The following is an 18,770-nucleotide window of genomic DNA, read 5'->3' on the forward strand; positions in this document are numbered from 1 at the left end:
CATTGGCCTTGAGAGGGCAATAACCTTGGGAGGGCAATGACCTTGAAAGGGCAATGACCTTGGGAGGGCATTGGCCTTGAGAGAGCAATGACCTTGAAAGGGCAATGACCTTGGGAGGACATTGGCCTAGAGAGGGCAATAACCCTGAGAGGGCAATTACCTTGAGAGGGTAATGACCTTGAGAGTGCAGTGATCTTGAGAGGGCAATGACCTTAAGAGGGCAATGACCTTGGGAGGGCAATGACCTTGAGAGGGCAGTGATCTTCAGATGGTCAGATGATTAAGTGGTGATTGAGTGACGATTAAGCGAGTGAAAAGTGATTAGTGAAAGTCAACGCGAGTGGTAAATCAGGACTTCAAAGGACAGCAAGGACATCGTGGGAACAGCAAGGACATCCAGTGGGAATCCTTGCGACAAAGAAAGAGGCCATCAGCAGCATCAGCGGCACCGATCAGGACATCGGTGCATATCAGCGGCTTAAGCGAGGCCTGCACATCTGAGTAAGTTCACGTAGCCGTGCGCAAGAGAAGTGTTTGTGAGTGAAAACGAAGCTAGTGTTGTGCTGTGAGCGAGTGGGATAGTAGGAGAGGCCTGCATATCTGAGCGAACCGCCAGAGTTTTGTTCAGACCGAAGTCCTGGCGTTTCCCGAATCGTCCCGGTAACCAGCTTGTTTTTAGCACAACACTCTCCCAGCCGCTCGGTAGGTGTGCTTCGCTAATGCCAACCAGCGAGCCAGCATAACTTTAAGTGACGTGTACATTTTAAACTTATTCATGAGAATATACATTTACGCTATAAAACCTAAATTCACAAGTGACTAATTAATATCGCAGGGGCTTCAACAAATAAATTTGTTGGCACGAATGCAAAATCAGCTGAAACTAGCCCAGCTTAGACTCGGGATAAACCGAAGGTTCGTTACAAGCTAGAAAGTTGACTCTGTGTATGTAGATCCGCGTTGACCCCCCAAGTCCAAAAAGCTATGGTGGATATATCTACGCCCATTGGGGGCAAATCAGATATAACTGTATCTCCGAAAGTTTTAAAGTTAGAACGTCCCACGTGAGCTAATGCTATAATTCTATAAAGACTGATGAAAAATGTTTATATCTACGCCTACTAGGAGCGTGGCAAATCGGACCTGAAGATATAGTGATTTTTCAAATTTGGCTATATTTTAGGCACTATTGATGATAGAGATGATGATAGAGTCCAACAAGCTATTGTGGATATATGTCCGCCCAAAGGAGGCGTGGCAAACCGCAAAGCATTATATGTCCTACAGTTTAAGAGCTAGAAGCTTCAAATTTGGATAGTTGAGTTACTGGAAACTTCCTCTATCGATGCCCCAAAAATAATTGTCACGCCTCTTTGGGGGCGTGGCATATCGAAAAATACCCTGTAATTTTCACATTTTTTGAGCGTATCGCATTTACGTTACCGTTACTTCTTTCTAAGAACTGGCCAAAAATGAGGTGTCTACGGCCACTAGGGGCGTGGCAATCGGCATTTGTAGTATCAAATTGCGACATTTATATGCTTGAGCTATCTATGTATGTACATGTATATACACATAAGCTTAACAGGCATTGACAGCACGGAAGGAAACCTGTTTATAAAATTTAAAAATATAATTTAAAAAAATATAAAAGAAGCTAACATAACAAAATTTGCAATTTACAAAAAAGAGTTTTCCGCGGGATTTGAACTCACACCCAAGCCATGTTTGTCAAAATATTTTATAAAAATCGAAATATGTATGAAACGGTTAAGCAGGCTCTAGTCGAGACTGCTCGACTAGGAGATACCCTGAACCCTCCAAGCTGATATTCTTATCATTCTGCACTTCTTTTATGCACGCACACATACATGCATATACATCCACCCTCACGCGCCCGCTCTCTGCTAACTGCGCAGTAAGCAGCGACTGCGCTTGGGCTGCGCTGTAGTGTGGGCAAAGGTATGAGAATTTATTTGATGAATAACTATTTTTGTAGACATGCAATCTTAATGAAATTTTCAGAGCGTAATCATATGGTCAAAATGTGTGTACATTCCAAAGCACAAGTCTCTAGTACTCTGCTTGCCTCTATCAACGCGAACATACGAGCATCAGCATGTATATATACGTATGTACATACATGTATCCAAATCAATATACTTTAGAGGTTTATCTTATATGCAATTATTTTTTGTTTAATTAAATAATTCAACAGATTAGTATCTTCCATATCAGTCGGTTGATATTAATTTGGCAGTATCGATTTTTTTATATAGGGCAGTGACCAGGGATGAAAGTGACTCAGAAGAGTAGTCATCTTGACAGGGCACTAACCTTGACAGGGAACTGACCTGGACATGGCAATGACCTTAGGAGGGCAGTGTCCTTGGGAAGGAATAGCCTTGAGAGGGCAATGACCTTGAGAGTGCAGTGATCTTGAGAGGGCAATGACCTTGAAAGGGCAATGACCTTGGGAGGGCAATGACCTTGGAAGGGCAATGACCTTGGGAGGGCAATGACCTTGAGAGGGCAATGACTTTGAGAGGGCAATGACCTTGAGAGCTCAGTGAACTTTTAGAGGGCATTGGCCTTGAGAGAGCATTGGCCTTGAGAATCCAGTCACTTTGAGAGGGCAATGGCTTTGAGAGGACAATGACCTTGAGAGGGCAATGACCTTGGGAGGGCATTGGCCTTGAGAGAGCAATGACCTTGAAAGGGCAATGACCTTGGGAGGGCATTGGCCTAGAGAGGGCAATAACCCTGAGAGGGCAATTACCTTGAGAGGGTAATGACCTTGAGAGTGCAGTGATCTTGAGAGGGCAATGACCTTAAGAGGGCAATGACCTTTGGTGGGCAATGACCTTGGGAGGGCATTGGCCTTGAGAGGGCAATGACCTTGGGAGGGTATTGGCCTTGAGAGGGCAATGACCTCGGGAGGGCAGTGACCTTGAGAATCCAGTGAACTTGAGAGGGCAATGACCTTGAGTGGGCAATGACCTTGGGAGGGCAATGACCTTGAGAGGGCAATGACCTTGAGAGGGCATTGGCCTTGAGAGGGCAATGACCTTGAGAGGGCAATGATTTTGAGAGGGCAATGACCTTGAGAGGGCAATGACCTTGAGAGGGCAATGACCTTGAGAGGGCAATGATTTTGAGAAGGCAATGACCTTGAGAGCTCAGTGAACTTTTAGAGGGCATTGGCCTTGAGAGGGCACTGACGTTGAGAGGGCAATGACCTTGAGAGGGCAGTGATCTTGAGATGGCACTGACCTTGAGAGGGCAATGACTTGGGAGGGCAGTGATCTAGAGATGGCATTGACCTTGAGAGGGCAATGACCTTTGGTGGGCAATGACCTTGGGAGGGCATTGGCCTTGAGAGGGCAATGACCTTGGGAGGGTATTGGCCTTGAGAGGGCAATGACCTCGGGAGGGCAGTGACCTTGAGAATCCAGTGAACTTGAGAGGGCAATGACCTTGAGTGGGCAATGACCTTGGGAGGGCAATGACCTTGAGAGGGCAATGACCTTGAGAGGGCATTGGCCTTGAGTGGGCAATGACCTTGAGAGGGCAATGATTTTGAGAGGGCAATGACCTTGAGAGCTCAGTGAACTTTTAGAGGGCATTGGCCTTGAGAGGGCACTGACGTTGAGAGGGCAATGACCTTGAGAGAGCAGTGACCTTGAGAGGGCAATGTCCTTGAGAGGGCAATGTCCTTGAGAGGGCAATGACCTGGAGAGGGCAGTGTCCTGGAGAGGGCAGTGACCTTGAGAGTGCAGTGTCCTGGAGAGGGCAGTGACCTTGAGAGTGCAGTGATCTTGAGAATCAAGAAAATCCAGTTAACTGAGAGGGCAAAGACCTTGAGAGAGCAGTGACCTAGGGAGGGAAATGACCTTGAGAGGGCAATGACCTTGAGAGGGCAGTGAACTTGTGAGGGCAGTGGTTTTTGGGCATTCCATTTTGCTGTCCGTCCGTCTGTCCGTATGAACGCAGTTCATTTCGCCGTCTTTGAAGCTAGAGACTTGAAATTTGGAACACATACTCGTGTATAACTCTGATTCATAACGTGTTAAAATTTTCCCGATCCACCCACTATGGCGTGGCAAATCGGAAAATGCATTTTCCGAAAAAAAAACCAGAAATCATGTTAGTTGAAGAGCTTGTGAGGAGCAACATAGATATGCACGTATTAATGTATATGAACGTACGTATTTGCTGTGCGTTTATATGCATATACGTGCATATACATGTTGCTCCACACAGCGACGCGAATACTGTGGGAGCGACCCTCGCACTGGAAACGGGGTCAAAGTCCTGTTAGAGGCGGTCTCTTTCGCTCCTACAGATTCAGCAATGGGTTCGCGTTGCACGCACGACGATCATCGGTGACCGTTAGCCGAGGTGCTGTTCGTGCCGGGTGATAGTAGTGATCACTTTCACTCGCAGGGCACCAACGGTACTTCGGCCAATGGGAGGCGGCCACGCAATTTGGCGGGAAAGTGGCGTCACCCGGATCACGCCACTTTACCGTTTCTATGGGCACGAGCGGCTGAAAGGCCCCGCTCCAGAGCCGAACGGGCCCCGTTATCACCCGAAGCAGGGCCTGTGGCTGGGCTATAAAAGGCCAACCGCGGCTCCATACGAGGATTCAGATGATTCAGATGGTCAGATGATTAAGTGGTGATTGAGTGACGATTAAGCAAGTGAAAAGTGATTAGTGAAAGTCAACGCGAGTGGTAAATTAGGACTCCCAGGACATCAAATGACAGCAAGGACATCGTGGGAACAGCAAGGACATCCAGTGGGAATCCTTGCGACAGAGAAAGAGGCCATCAGCAGCATCAGCGGCACCGATCAGGACATCGGTGCATATCAGCGGCTTAAGGGAGGCCTGCACATCTGAGTATGTTCACGTAGCCGTGCGCAAGAGAAGTGTTTGTGAGTGAAAACGAAGATAGTGTTGTGCTGTGAGCGAGTGGGATAGTAGGAGAGGCCTGCATATCTGAGCGAACCGCCAGAGTTTTGTTCAGACCGAAGTCCTGGCGTTTCCCGAATCGTCCCGGTAAACTAGCGTGTTTTTAGCACAACACTCTCCCAGCCGCTCGGTAGGTGTGCTTCGCTAATGCCAACCAGCGAGCCAGCATAACTTTAAGTGACGTGTACATTTTAAACTTATTCATGAGAATATACATTTACGCTATAAAACCTAAATTCACAAGTGACTAATTAATATCGCAGGGGCTTCAACAAATAAATTTGTTGGCACGAATCCAAAGTCAGCTGAAACTAGCCCAGCTTAGACTCGGGATAAACCGAAGGTTCGTTACAAGCTAGAAAGTTGAATCTCGGTATGTAGATCCGCGTTGACCCCCCAAGTCCAAAAAGCTATGGTGGATATATCTACGCCCATTGGGGGCGTGGCAAATCAGATATAACTGTATCTCCTAAAGTTTTAAAGTTAGAACGTCCCACGTGAGCTAATGCTATAATTCTATAAAGACTGATGAAAAATGTTTATATCTACGCCTACTAGGAGCGTGGCAAATCGGACCTGAAGATATAGTGATTTTTCAAATTTGGCTATATTTTAGGCACTATTGATGATAGAGATGATGATAGAGTCCAACAAGCTATTGTGGATATATGTCCGCCCAAAGGAGGCGTGGCAAACCGCAAAACATTATATGTCCTACAGTTTAAGAGCTAGAAGCTTCAAATTTGGATAGTTGAGTTACTGGAAACCTCCTCTATCGATGCCCCAAAAATAATTGTCACGCCTCTTTGGGGGCGTGGCATATCGAAAAATACCCTGTAATTTTCACATTTTTTGAGCGTATCGCATTTACGTTACCGTTACTTCTTTCTAAGAACTGGCCAAAAATGAGGTGTCTACGGCCACTAGGGGCGTGGCAATCGGCATTTGTAGTATCAAATTGCGACATTTATATGCTTGAGCTATCTATGTATGTACATGTATATACACATAAGCTTAATAGGCATTGACAGCACGGAAGGAAACCTGTTTATAAAATTTAAAAATATAATTTAAAAAAATATAAAAGAAGCTAACATAACAAAATTTGCAATTTACAAAAAAGAGTTTTCCGCGGGATTTGAACTCACACCCAAGCCATGTTTGTCAAAATATTTTATAAAAATCGAAATATGTATGAAACGGTTAAGCAGGCTCTAGTCGAGACTGCTCGACTAGGAGATACCCTGAACCCTCCAAGCTGATATTCTTATCATTCTGCACTTCTTTTATGCACGCACACATACATGCATATACATCCACCCTCACGCGCCCGCTCTCTGCTAACTGCGCAGTAAGCAGCGACTGCGCTTGGGCTGCGCTGTAGTGTGGGCAAAGGTATGAGAATTTATTTGATGAATAACTATTTTTGTGGACATGCAATCTTAATGAAATTTTCAGAGCGTAATCATATGGTCAAAATGTGTATACATTCCAAAGCACAAGTCTCTAGTACTCTGCTTGCCTCTATCAACGCGAACATACGAGCATCAGCATGTATATATACGTATGTACATACATGTATCCAAATCCATATACTTTAGAGGTTTATCTTATATGCAATTATGTTTTGTTTAATTAAATAATTCAACAGATTAGTCTCTTCCATATCAGTCGGTTGATATTAATTTGGCAGTATCGATTTTTTTATACAGGGCAGTGACCAGGGATGAAAGTGACTCAGAAGAGCAGTCATCTTGACAGGACACTAACCTTGACAGGGCACTGACCTTGACATGGCAATGACCTTGGGAGGGCAGTGTCCTTGGGAAGGAATAACCTTGAGAGGGCAATGACCTTGAGAGTGCAGTGATCTTGAGAGGGCACTGACCTTGAGAGGGCAATGACCTTGGGAGGGCAATGACCTTGAGAGGGCAATGACCTTGAGAGGGCAATGACCTTGGGAGGGCAATGACCTTGAGAGGGCAGTGATCTTGAGATGGCACTGACCTTGAGAGGGCAATGACCTTGGGAGGGCAGTGTCCTTGGGAGGGCAGTGTCCTTGGGAGGGCAATGACCTTGGGAGGGCAATGACCTTGAGAGTGCAATGACTTTGAAAGGGCATTGGCCTTGAAAGGGCAATGACCTTGAGAGGGCAGTGATCTTGAGATGGCACTGACCTTGAGAGGGCAATGACCTTGGGAGGGCAATGACCTTGAGAGGGCAGTGATCTTGAGATGGCACTGACCTTGAGAGGGCAATGACCTTGGGAGGGCAGTGTCCTTGGGAGGGCAGTGTCCTTGGGAGGGCAATGACCTTGGGAGGGCAATGACCTTGAGAGTGCAATGACTTTGAAAGGGCATTGGCCTTGAAAGGGCAATGACCTTGAGAGGGCAGTGATCTTGAGATGGCACTGACCTTGAGAGGGCAATGACCTTGGGAGGGCAATGACCTTGAGAGGGCAGTGATCTTGAGATGGCACTGACCTTGAGAGGGCAATGACCTTGGGAGGGCAGTGTCCTTGGGAGGGCAGTGTCCTTGGGAGGGCAATGACCTTGGGTGGGCAATGACCTTGGGAGGGCAATGACCTTGAGATGGCAATGACCTTGAGAGGGCATTGTCCTTGAGAGGGCAATGACCTTGAGAGGGCAATGATTTTGAGAGGGCAATGACCTTGAGAGCTCGGTGAACTTTTAGAGGGCATTGGCCTTGAGAGGGCAATAACCTTGGGAGGGCAATGACCTTGAAAGGGCAATGACCTTGGGAGGGCATTGGCCTTGAGAGAGCAATGACCTTGAAAGGGCAAGGACCTTGGGAGGGCATTGGCCTAGAGAGGGCAATAACCCTAAGAGGGCAATTACCTTGAGAGGGTAATGACCTTGAGAGTGCATTGATCTTGAGAGGGCAATGACCTTAAGAGGGCAATGACCTTGGGAGGGCAATGACCTTGAGAGGGCAGTGATCTTGAGATGGCACTGACCTTGAGAGGGCAATGACCTTGAGAGCTCGGTGAACTTTTAGAGGGCATTGGCCTTGAGAGGGCAATGACCTTGGGAGGGCAATGACCTTGAGATGGCAATGACCTTGAGAGGGCATTGTCCTTGAGAGGGCAATGACCTTGAGAGGGCAATGATTTTGAGAGGGCAATGACCTTGAGAGCTCGGTGAACTTTTAGAGGGCATTGGCCTTGAGAGGGCAATGACCTTGGGAGGGCAATGACGTTGAGAGTGCAATGACTTGGAAAGGGCATTGGCCTTGAAAGGGCAATGACCTTGAGAGGGCAGTGATCTTGAGATGGCACTGACCTTGAGAGGGCAATGACCTTGGGAGGGCATTGGCCTAGAGGGGGCAATAACCCTGAGAGGGCAATTACCTTGAGAGGGTAATGACCTTGAGAGTGCAGTGATCTTGAGAGGGCAATGACCTTGAGAGGAAAGTGACTTTGAGAGGACAATGACCTTGAGAGCTCGGTGAACTTTTAGAGGGCATTGGCCTTGAGAGGGCAATGACCTTGAAAGGGCAATGACCTTGGGAGGGCATTGGCCTTGAGAGAGCAATGACCTTGAAAGGGCAATGACCTTGGGAGGGCATTGGCCTAGAGAGGGCAATAACCCTGAGAGGGCAATTACCTTGAGAGGGTAATGACCTTGAGAGTGCAGTGATCTTGAGAGGGCAATGACCTTGAGAGGAAAGTGACTTTGAGAGGACAATGACCTTGAGAGCTCGGTGAACTTTTAGAGGGCATTGGCCTTGAGAGGGCAATGACCTTGAAAGGGCAATGACCTTGGGAGGGCAGAGACCTTGAGAGTGCAGTGATCTTGAGAATCAAGAAAATCCAGTTAACTGAGAGGGCAAAGACCTTGAGAGGGCAGTGACCTCGGGAGGGAAATTTCCTTGAGAGGGCAATGACCTTTAGAGGGCAGTGAACTTGTGAGGGCAGTGGTTTTTGTGCAATCCATTTTGCTGTCCGTCCGCCTGTCCGTATGAACGCAGTTCATTTTGCCGTCTTTGAAGCTAGAGACTTGAAATTTGGAACACATACTCGTGTATAACTCCGATTCATAAAGTGTTAAAATTTTCCCGATCCACCCACTATGGCGTGGCAGATCGGAAAATGCATTTTCCGAAAAAACCAGAAATCATGTTATACATGTTGCTCCACACAGCGACGCGAATACTGTGGGAGCGACCCTCGCACTGGAAAGGGGGTCAAAGTCCTGTTAGCGGCGGTCTCTTTCGCTCCTACAGATTCAGCAATGGGTTCGCGTTGCACGCACGACGATCATCGGTGACCGTTAGCCGAGGTGCTGTTCGTGCCGGATGATAGTAGTGATCACTTTCACTCGCAGGGCACCAACGGTACTTCGGCCAATGGGAGGCGGCCACGCAATTTGGCGGGAAAGTGGCGTCACCCGGATCACGCCACTTTACCGTTTCTATGGGCACGAGCGGCTGAAAGGCCCCGCTCCAGAGCCGAACGGGCCCCGTTATCACCCGAAGCAGGGCCTGTGGCTGGGCTATAAAAGGCCACCGGCGGCTCCATACGAGGATTCAGATGATTCAGATGGTCAGATGATTAAGTGGTGATTGAGTGACGATTAAGCAAGTGAAAAGTGATTAGTGAAAGTCAACGCGAGTGGTAAATTAGGACTCCCAGGACTTCAAATGACAGCAAGGACATCGTGGGAACAGCAAGGACATCCAGTGGGAATCCTTGCGACAGAGAAAGAGGCCATCAGCAGCATCAGCGGCACCGATCAGGACATCGGTGCATATCAGCGGCTTAAGCGAGGCCTGCACATCTGAGTAAGTTCACGTAGCCGTGCGCAAGAGAAGTGTTTGTGAGTGAAAACGAAGCTAGTGTTGTGCTGTGAGCGAGTGGGATAGTAGGAGACGCCTGCATATCTGAGCGAACCGCCAGAGTTTTGTTCAGACCGAAGTCCTGGCGTTTCCCGAATCGTCCCGGTAAACTAGCGTGTTTTTAGCACAACACTCTCCCAGCCGCTCGGTAGGTGTGCTTCGCTAATGCCAACCAGCGAGCCAGCATAACTTTAAGTGACGTGTACATATTAAACTTATTCATGAGAATATACATTTACGCTATAAAACCTAAATTCACAAGTGACTAATTAATATCGCAGGGGCTTCAACAAATAAATTTGTTGACACCAATCCAAAGTCAGCTGAAACTAGCCCAGCTTAGACTCGGGATAAACCGAAGGTTCGTTACAAGCTAGAAAGTTGAATCTCGGTATGTAGATCCGCGTTGACCCCCCAAGTCCAAAAAAATCTATGGTGGATATATCTACGCCCATTGAGGCGTGGCAAATCAGATATAACTGTATCTCCTAAGGTTTTAAAGCTAGAACGTCGCACGTGAGCTAATTCTATAATTCTATAAAGACTGATGAAAAAAGTTTATATCTACGTCTATTAGGAGCGTGGCAAATCGGACCTGAAGATATAGTGATTTTTCAAATTTGACTATATTTTAGGCACTATTGATGCTAGAGTCTTGAAATATGGTATATATACGCGAGTTGACCACCAAAGTCCAACAAGCTATTGTGGATATATGTCCGCCCAAAGGAGGCGTGGCAAACTGCAAAACATTATATGTCCTACAGTTTAAGAGCTAGAAGCTTCAAATTTGGATAGTTGAGTTATTGGTAACCTCCTCTATCGATGCCCCAAAAATAATTGCCACGCCTTTTTGGGGGCGTGGCATATCGAAAAATACCCTGTAATTTTCACATTTTTTGAGCGTATCGCATTTACGTTACCGTTACTTCTTTCTAAGAACTGGCCAAAAATGAGGTGTCTACGGCCACTAGGGGCGTGGCAATCGGCATTTGTAGTATCAAATTTATATGCTTGAGCTATCTATGTATGTACATGTATATACACATAAGCTTAATAGGCATTGATAGCACGGAAGGAAACATTTTTATAAAATTTAAAAATAAAATTAAAAAAATATAAAAGAAGCTAAAATAACAAAATTTGAAATTTACAAAAAAGAGTTTTCCGCGGGATTTGAACTCCCACCCAAGCCATGTTTGTCAAAATATTTTATAAAAATCGAAATATGTATGAAACGGTTAAGCAGGCTCTAGTCGAGACTGCTCGAATAGGAGATACCCTGAACCCTCCAAGCTGATATTCTTATCATTCTGCACTTCTTTTATGCACGCACACATACATGCATATACATCCACCCTCACGCGCCCGCTCTCTGCTAACTGCGCAGTAAGCAGCGACTGCGCTGCAGTGTGGGCAAAGGTATGAGAACTTATTTGATGAATAACTATTTTTGTAGACATGCAATCTTAATGAAATTTTCAGAGCGTAATCATATGGTCAAAATGTGTGTACATTCCAAAGCACAAGTCTCTAGTACTCTGCTTGCCTCTATCAACGCGAACATACGAGCATCAGCATGTATATATCCAAATCCATATACTTTAGAGGTTTATCTTATATGCAATTATGTTTTGTTTAACGAATTAAAAATTCAACATATTAGTCTCTTCCATATCAGTCGGTTGATATTAATTTGGCAGTATCGATTTTTTATACAGGGCAGTAACCAGGGATGAAAGTGACTCAGAAGAGCAGTCATCTTGACAGGGCACTAACCTTGACAGGGCACTGACCTTGACATGGCAATGACCTTGGGAGGGCAGTGTCCTTGGGAAGGAATTACCTTGAGAGGGCAATGACCTTGAGAGTGCAATGACCTTGAGAGTGCAGTGATCTTGAGAGGGCATTGGCCTTGAGAGGGCACCGACCTTGAGAGGGCAATGACCTTGAGAGGGCAATGACCTTGAGAGGGCAATGACCTTGAGAGCTCAGTGAACTTTTAGAGGGAATTGGCCTTGAGAGGGCACTGACCTTGAGAGGGCAATGACCTTGAGAGGGCAGTGACCTTGAGAGGGCAGTGACCTTGAGAATCCTGTGACCTTGAGAGGGCAATGACCTTGAGAGGGCAGTGACCGTGAGAGTGCAGTGATCTTGAGAATCAAGAAAATCCAGTTAACTGAGAGGGCAAAGACCTTGAGAGGGCAGTGACCTCGGGAGGGAAATTTCCTTTAGAGAGCAATGACCTTTAGAGGGCAGTGAACTTGTGAGGGCAGTGAGCTTGTGAGGGCAGTGGTTTTTGTGCAATCCATTTTGCTGTCCGTCCGCCTGTCCGTATGAACGCAGTTCATTTTGCCGTCTTTGAAGCTAGAGACTTGAAATTTGGAACACATACTCGTGTATAACTCCGATTCATAAAGTGTTAATATTTTCCCGATCCACCCACTATGGCGTGGCAGATCGGAAAATGCATTTTCCGAAAAAACCAGAAATCATGTTAGTTGAAGAGCTTGTGAGGAGCAACATAGGTATGCACGTATTAATGTATATGAACGTACGTATTTGCTGTGCGTTTATATGCATATACGTGCATATACATGTTGCTCCACACAGCGACGCGAATACTGTGGGAGCGACCCTCGCACTGGAAAGGGGGTCAAAGTCCTGTTAGAGGCGGTCTCTTTCGCTCCTACAGATTCAGCAATGGGTTCGCGTTGCACGCACGACGATCATCGGTGACCGGTAGCCGAGGTGCTGTTCGTGCCGGGTGATAGTAGTGATCACTTTCACTCGCAGGGCACCAACGGTACTTCGGCCAATGGGAGGCGGCCACGCAATTTGGCGGGAAAGTGGCGTCACCCGGATCACGCCACTTTACCGTTTCTATGGGCACGAGCGCGTTATCACCCGAAGCAGGGCCTGTGGCTGGGCTATAAAAGGCCACCGGCGGCTCCATACGGGGATTCAGATGATTCAGATGGTCAGATGATTAAGTGGTGATTGAGTGACGATTAAGCAAGTGAAAAGTGATTAGTGAAAGTCAACGCGAGTGGTTAAATTGGGACTCCCAGGACTTCAAAGGACAGCAAGGACATCGTGGGAACAGCAAGGACATCCAGTAGGAATCCTTGCGACAAAGAAAGGGGCCATCGGCAGCATCAGCGGCACCGATTAGGACATCGGTGCATATCAGCGGCTTAAGCGAGGCCTGCACATCTGAGTAAGTTCACGTAGCCGTGCGCAAGAGAAGTGTTTGTGAGTGAAAGCGAAGCTAGTGTTGTGCTGTGAGCGAGTGGGATAGTAGGAGAGGCCTGCATATCTGAGCGAACCGCCAGAGTTTTGTTCAGACCGAAGTCCTGGCGTTTCCCGAATCGGCCCGGTAAACTAGCGTGTTTTTAGCACAACACTCTCCCAGCCGCTCGGTAGGTGTGCTTCGCTAATGCCAACCAGCGAGCCAGCATAACTTTAAGTGACGTGTACATTTTAAACTTATTCATGAGAATATACATTTACGCTATAAAACCTAAATTCACAAGTGACTAATTAATATCGCAGGGGCTTCAACAAATAAATTTGTTGGCACGAATCCAAAGTCAGCTGAAACTAGCCCAGCTTAGACTCGGGATAAACCGAAGGTTCGTTACAAGCTAGAAAGTTGAATCTCGGTATGTAGATCCGCGTTGACCCCCCAAGTCCAAAAAGCTATGGTGGATATATCTACGCCCATTGGGGGCGTGGCAAATCAGATATAACTGTATCTCCTAAAGTTTTAAAGCTAGAACGTCTCACGTGCGACGTAGCTACGTAGCGACGACGCGTATAGCTAATGCTATAATTCTATAAAGACTGATGAAAAATGTTTATATCTACGCCTATTAGGAGCGTGGCAAATCGGACCTGAAGGTATAGTGATTTTTCAAATTTGGCTATATTTTAGGCACTATTGATGATAGAGTCTTGAAATTTGGTATATATACGCGAGTTGACCACCCAAGTCCAACAAGCTATTGTGGATATATGTCCGCCCAAAGGAGGCGTGGCAAACCGCAAAACATTATATGTCCTACAGTTTAAGAGCTAGAAGCTTCAAATTTGGATAGTTGAGTTACTGGAAACATCCTCTATCGATGCCCCAAAAATAATTGCCACGCCTTTTTGGGGGCGTGGCATATCGGAAAATACCCTGTAATTTTCACATTTTTTGAGCGTATCGCATTTACGTTACCGTTACATCTTTCTAAGAACTGGCCAAAAATGATGTGTCTACGGCCACTAGGGGCGTGGCAATCGGCATTTGTAGTATCAAATTGCGACATTTATATGCTTGAGCTATCCATGTATGTACATGTATATACACATAAGCTTAATAGGCATTGATGCCACGGAAGGAAACCTGTTTATAAAATTAAAAAATAAAATTTAAAAAATATAAAAGAAGCTAAAATAACAAAATTTGCAATTTACAAAAAAGAGTTTTCCGCGGGATTTGAACTCCCACCCAAGCCATGTTTGTCAAAATATTTTATAAAAATCGAAATATGTATGAAACGGTTAAGCAGGCTCTAGTCGAGACTGCTCGACTAGGAGATACCCTGAACCCTCCAAGCTGATATTCTTATCATTCTGCACTTCTTTTATGCACGCACACATACATGCATATACATCCACCCTCACGCACCCGCTCTCTGCTAACTGCGCAGTAAGCAGCGACTGCGCTTGGGCTGCGCTGCAGTGTGGGTAAAGGTATGAGAACTTATTTGATGAATAACTATTTTTGTAGACATGCAATCTTAATGAAATTTTCAGAGCGTAATCATATGGTCAAAATGTGTGTACATTCCAAAGCACAAGTCTCTAGTACTCTGCTTGCCTCTATCAACGCGAACATACGAGCATCAGCATGTATATATACGTATGTACATACATGTATCCAAATCCATATACTTTAGAGGTTTATCTTATATGCAATTATTTTTTGTTTAATTAAATAATTCAACAGATTAGTATCTTCCATATCAGTCGGTTGATATTAATTTGGCAGTATCGATTTTTTTATATAGGGCAGTGACCAGGGATGAAAGTGACTCAGAAGAGCAGTCATCTTGACAGGGCACTAACCTTGACAGGGAACTGACCTGGACATGGCAATGACCTTGGGAGGGCAGTGTCCTTGGGAAGGAATAGCCTTGAGAGGGCAATGACCTTGAGAGTGCAGTGATCTTGAGAGGGCAATGACCTTGAAAGGGCAATGACCTTGGGAGGGCAATGACCTTGGAAGGGCAATGACCTTGGGAGGGCAATGACCTTGAGAGGGCAATGACTTTGAGAGGGCAATGACTTTGAGAGGACAATGACCTTGAGAGCTCAGTGAACTTTTAGAGGGCATTGGCCTTGAGAGAGCATTGGCCTTGAGAATCCAGTCACTTTGAGAGGGCAATGGCTTTGAGAGGACAATGACCTTGAGAGCTCAGTGAAATTTTAGAGGGCATTGGCCTTGAGAGGGCAGTGACCTTGGGAGGGCAATGACCTTGGGAGACCGAATAACCTTGGGAGGGCACAGACCTTGAAAGGGCAATGACCTTGGGAGGGAAATGACCTTGAGAGGGCAATGACCTTGAGAGGGCAATGACGTGGAGAGCGCAAGGACCTTGGGAAAGAAATGACCTTGAGAGGGCAATGACCTTGAGAGGGCAATGACCTTGAGAGCGCAAGGACCTTGAGAGGGCAATGACCTTGGGAGGGCAATGACCTAGGGAGGGCGGTGAACTTGGGAGGGCAATGACCTCTTAAGGGAAATGATATTGCAACGACCTTGAGAATCCAATGAATTTGGGAGAGCAATAACCTTGGGAGGGCAGTGACCTGGAGAGGGCAATGACCTTGGGAGGGCAATGACCTTGGGAGGGCAATGACCTTGGGAGGGCAAAGACTTTGAGAGGGCAATGACATTGAGAGCTCAGTGAACCTTTAGAGGGCATTGGACTTAAGAGGGCAGTGATCTTAAGATGACAATGACCTTGTGAGGGCATTGACCTTGAGACGGCAATGACATGGAGAGGGCAGTGATCTTGAGAATCAAGAAAATCCTGTTAACTGAGAGGGCAAAGACCTTGAGAGGGCAGTGACCTTTAGAGGGCAATGACCTTGGGAGGGCGGTGACCTGGAGAGCTCAGTGAACTTTTAGAGGGCATTGGCCTTGAGAGGGCAATAACCTTCGGAGGGCAATGACCTTGAAAGGGCAATGACCTTGGGAGGGCATTGGCCTTGAGAGGGCCATGACCTTGAAAGGGCAATGACCTTTTGAGGGCATTGGCCAGGAGAGGGCAATAACCCTGAGAGGGCAATGACCTTGAGAGCTCAGTGAACTTTTAGAGGGCAGTGACCTTGGGAGGGCAATGATCTTGAGAGGGCAATGACTTTGAGAGGACAATTACCTTGAGAGCTCAGTGAACTTTTAGAGGGCATTGGCTATGAGAGGGCAATGACCTTGGGATGGCATTGACCTTGGGAGGGCATTGACCTTGAGAGGGCAATGACCTTGTGAGGGCATTGACCTTGAGAGGGCAATGACCTGGAGAGGACAGTGATCTTGAGAATCAAGGAAATTCTGTTAACTGAGAGGGTAAAGACCTTGAGAGGGCAATGACCTTTCGAGGGCAATGACCTTGGGAGGGCAATGACCTTGGGAGGGCAATGACCTTGGGAGGGCAAAGACCTTGAGGGGGCAATGACCTTGAGAGGACAGTGATCTTGAGAATCAAGGAAATTCTGTTAACTGAGAGGGTAAAGACCTTGAGAGGGCAATGACCTTTCGAGGGCAATGACCTTGGGAGGGCAATGACCTTGGGAGGGCAATGACCTTGGGAGGGCAAAGACCTTGAGGGGGCAATGACATGGAGAGGGCAGTGATCTTGAGAATCAAGAAAATCCTGTTAACTGAGAGGGCAAAGACCTTGAGAGGGCAGTGACCTTTAGAGGGCAATGACCTTGGGAGGGCAGTGATCTTAAGATGACAATGACCTTGTGAGGGCATTGACCTTGAGACGGCAATGACATGGAGAGGGCAGTGATCTTGAGAATCAAGAAAATCGTGTTAACTGAGAGGGCAAAGACCTTGAGAGGGCAGTGACCTTTAGAGGGCAATGACCTTGAGAGGGCAATGACCTTGAGAGGGCAATAACCCTGAGAGGGCAATGACCTTGAGAGCTCAGTGAACTTTTAGAGGGCAGTGACCTTGGGAGGGCAATGATCTTGAGAGGGCAATGACTTTGAGAGGACAATTACCTTGAGAGCTCAGTGAACTTTTAGAGGGCATTGGCTATGAGAGGGCAATGACCTTGGGATGGCATTGACCTTGGGAGGGCATTGACCTTGAGAGGGCAATGACCTTGTGAGGGCATTGACCTTGAGAGGGCAATGACCTGGAGAGGACAGTGATCTTGAGAATCAAGGAAATTCTGTTAACTGAGAGGGTAAAGACCTTGAGAGGGCAATGACCTTTCGAGGGCAATGACCTTGGGAGGGCAATGACCTTGGGAGGGCAATGACCTTGGGAGGGCAAAGACCTTGAGGGGGCAATGACCTTGAGAGCTCAGTGAACCTTTAGAGGGCATTGGACTTGAGAGGGCAGTGATCTTAAGTTTTTTCTGTTAGTATGTTGGTAGAACACACATTAATGATCTCAAATTCCCTTTCCCATCATTCATATTAGCTGTCAAGCAGCTAGATGAAGAGGAGAAGAGAATATAGAGATGTTCTTTATTTTTTTTTTTTTTTTTTTTTTTCTGTTAGTATGCCTCGAGAGAACACACATTAATAATCTCTCATTCTTCCATTCTCGCACATATTCGCTGACCAGCAGCTATATGAGGAGGAGGAGAGAAAAGAGAGATATTCTTTATTCAAACAATACTATTCTTTAGCATTTTTTTTTTGAATTTACATGGCGCCTTAAATTATTTAGGTCTATAATTGCCGAAACTTGCTCAACATGAGCTATTTAAATAGTGGCAAGTGCAACGTTAAATTGCTGTGCAGCCTTGCGTTACATATTAATATACAATACAGCAGATCAAAGCAAAAATTAATAACATTTGATGTGCTTAGATTACTAGTTTAACACTAATGAGTAGGTTTAGTTATAATTTTAAAGTAGATTTAAGCAATAACAATTAATATAATTAATTCACTCTAATTTTTAATTCTATTTGCAGGAACACCAATAAGATGCGCGACGAACTTAGCAGTGTGGAGAGCCGCTAGTTGGATTTAGAGGGAAGAGTCAGGACGCCCGTCCATTCATTTTCCCTATACATGTCTAAGCTAATATAACTTTTAATTAAATTTTTAAACTTATATCTATAATTCATTTCATTTCACTCACTAATTTCAATATAAATAATTAAATTAATTCGCAAGTGCAATTTGAAGTGATTGTGCAGCTATGCGTTTGTACATTTATCGGGATGCAAAGATCAAAACAAAAGGTAGTTATCGAAAAATGCATAAATGGCCAGTCCCAGTCTAAATGTATGGGAATTTTCAATTAACTATAAAAGGTGAGTAATAGTGCTTAAAATTGTAATTTGTTTATACTATTTACAGCTAATAATTACTTATTAAATGGAAGTTTTCATTTCATTAATATTCATATAAATTCATTTCATAGCAATATTTGTGCAAAAATATCACAAGTGCTATCACATATGTGGCTTCAGTTGCAATCCTACTAATATTATTTTTAATTTGATTTAATATAGTTTATAGTTGATTAAGAAATAATAAATTTGAATTCTAATAAGTTTTTCTTTTCATTTTCGATTTCAGAACTATCGCAACCAACAATCGCGAGGAGAGGTGGCGCAGCCCTGGTATGCATATCGATATACATACATCGAAACATATGTTTAGAAAACATGTGGGAAGGCAGAGTGGCAAT

At 45.6% G+C, this 18,770-nt stretch overlaps 1 long non-coding RNA gene across 1 annotated transcript in view; it reads left to right on the forward strand.

Moving 5' to 3' along the window:
* LOC149091584 (uncharacterized) overlaps positions 1-18,735 on the forward strand; it is a 143,011-nt gene extending 124,276 nt beyond the window's left edge. The window contains exon 3 of the long non-coding RNA XR_016196710.1: positions 18,046-18,735. This is a non-coding gene — a long non-coding RNA (uncharacterized LOC149091584). The remainder of the gene's footprint in view (positions 1-18,045) is intronic.
* Positions 18,736-18,770: the final 35 nt, after the last annotated feature.

The sequence above is a fragment of the Drosophila navojoa genome, chromosome 4 (assembly GCF_054131105.1).
Source record: "Drosophila navojoa isolate 15081-1374.11 chromosome 4, UAZ_NAV_1.0, whole genome shotgun sequence".
Classification (NCBI taxonomy): domain Eukaryota; kingdom Metazoa; phylum Arthropoda; class Insecta; order Diptera; family Drosophilidae; genus Drosophila; species Drosophila navojoa.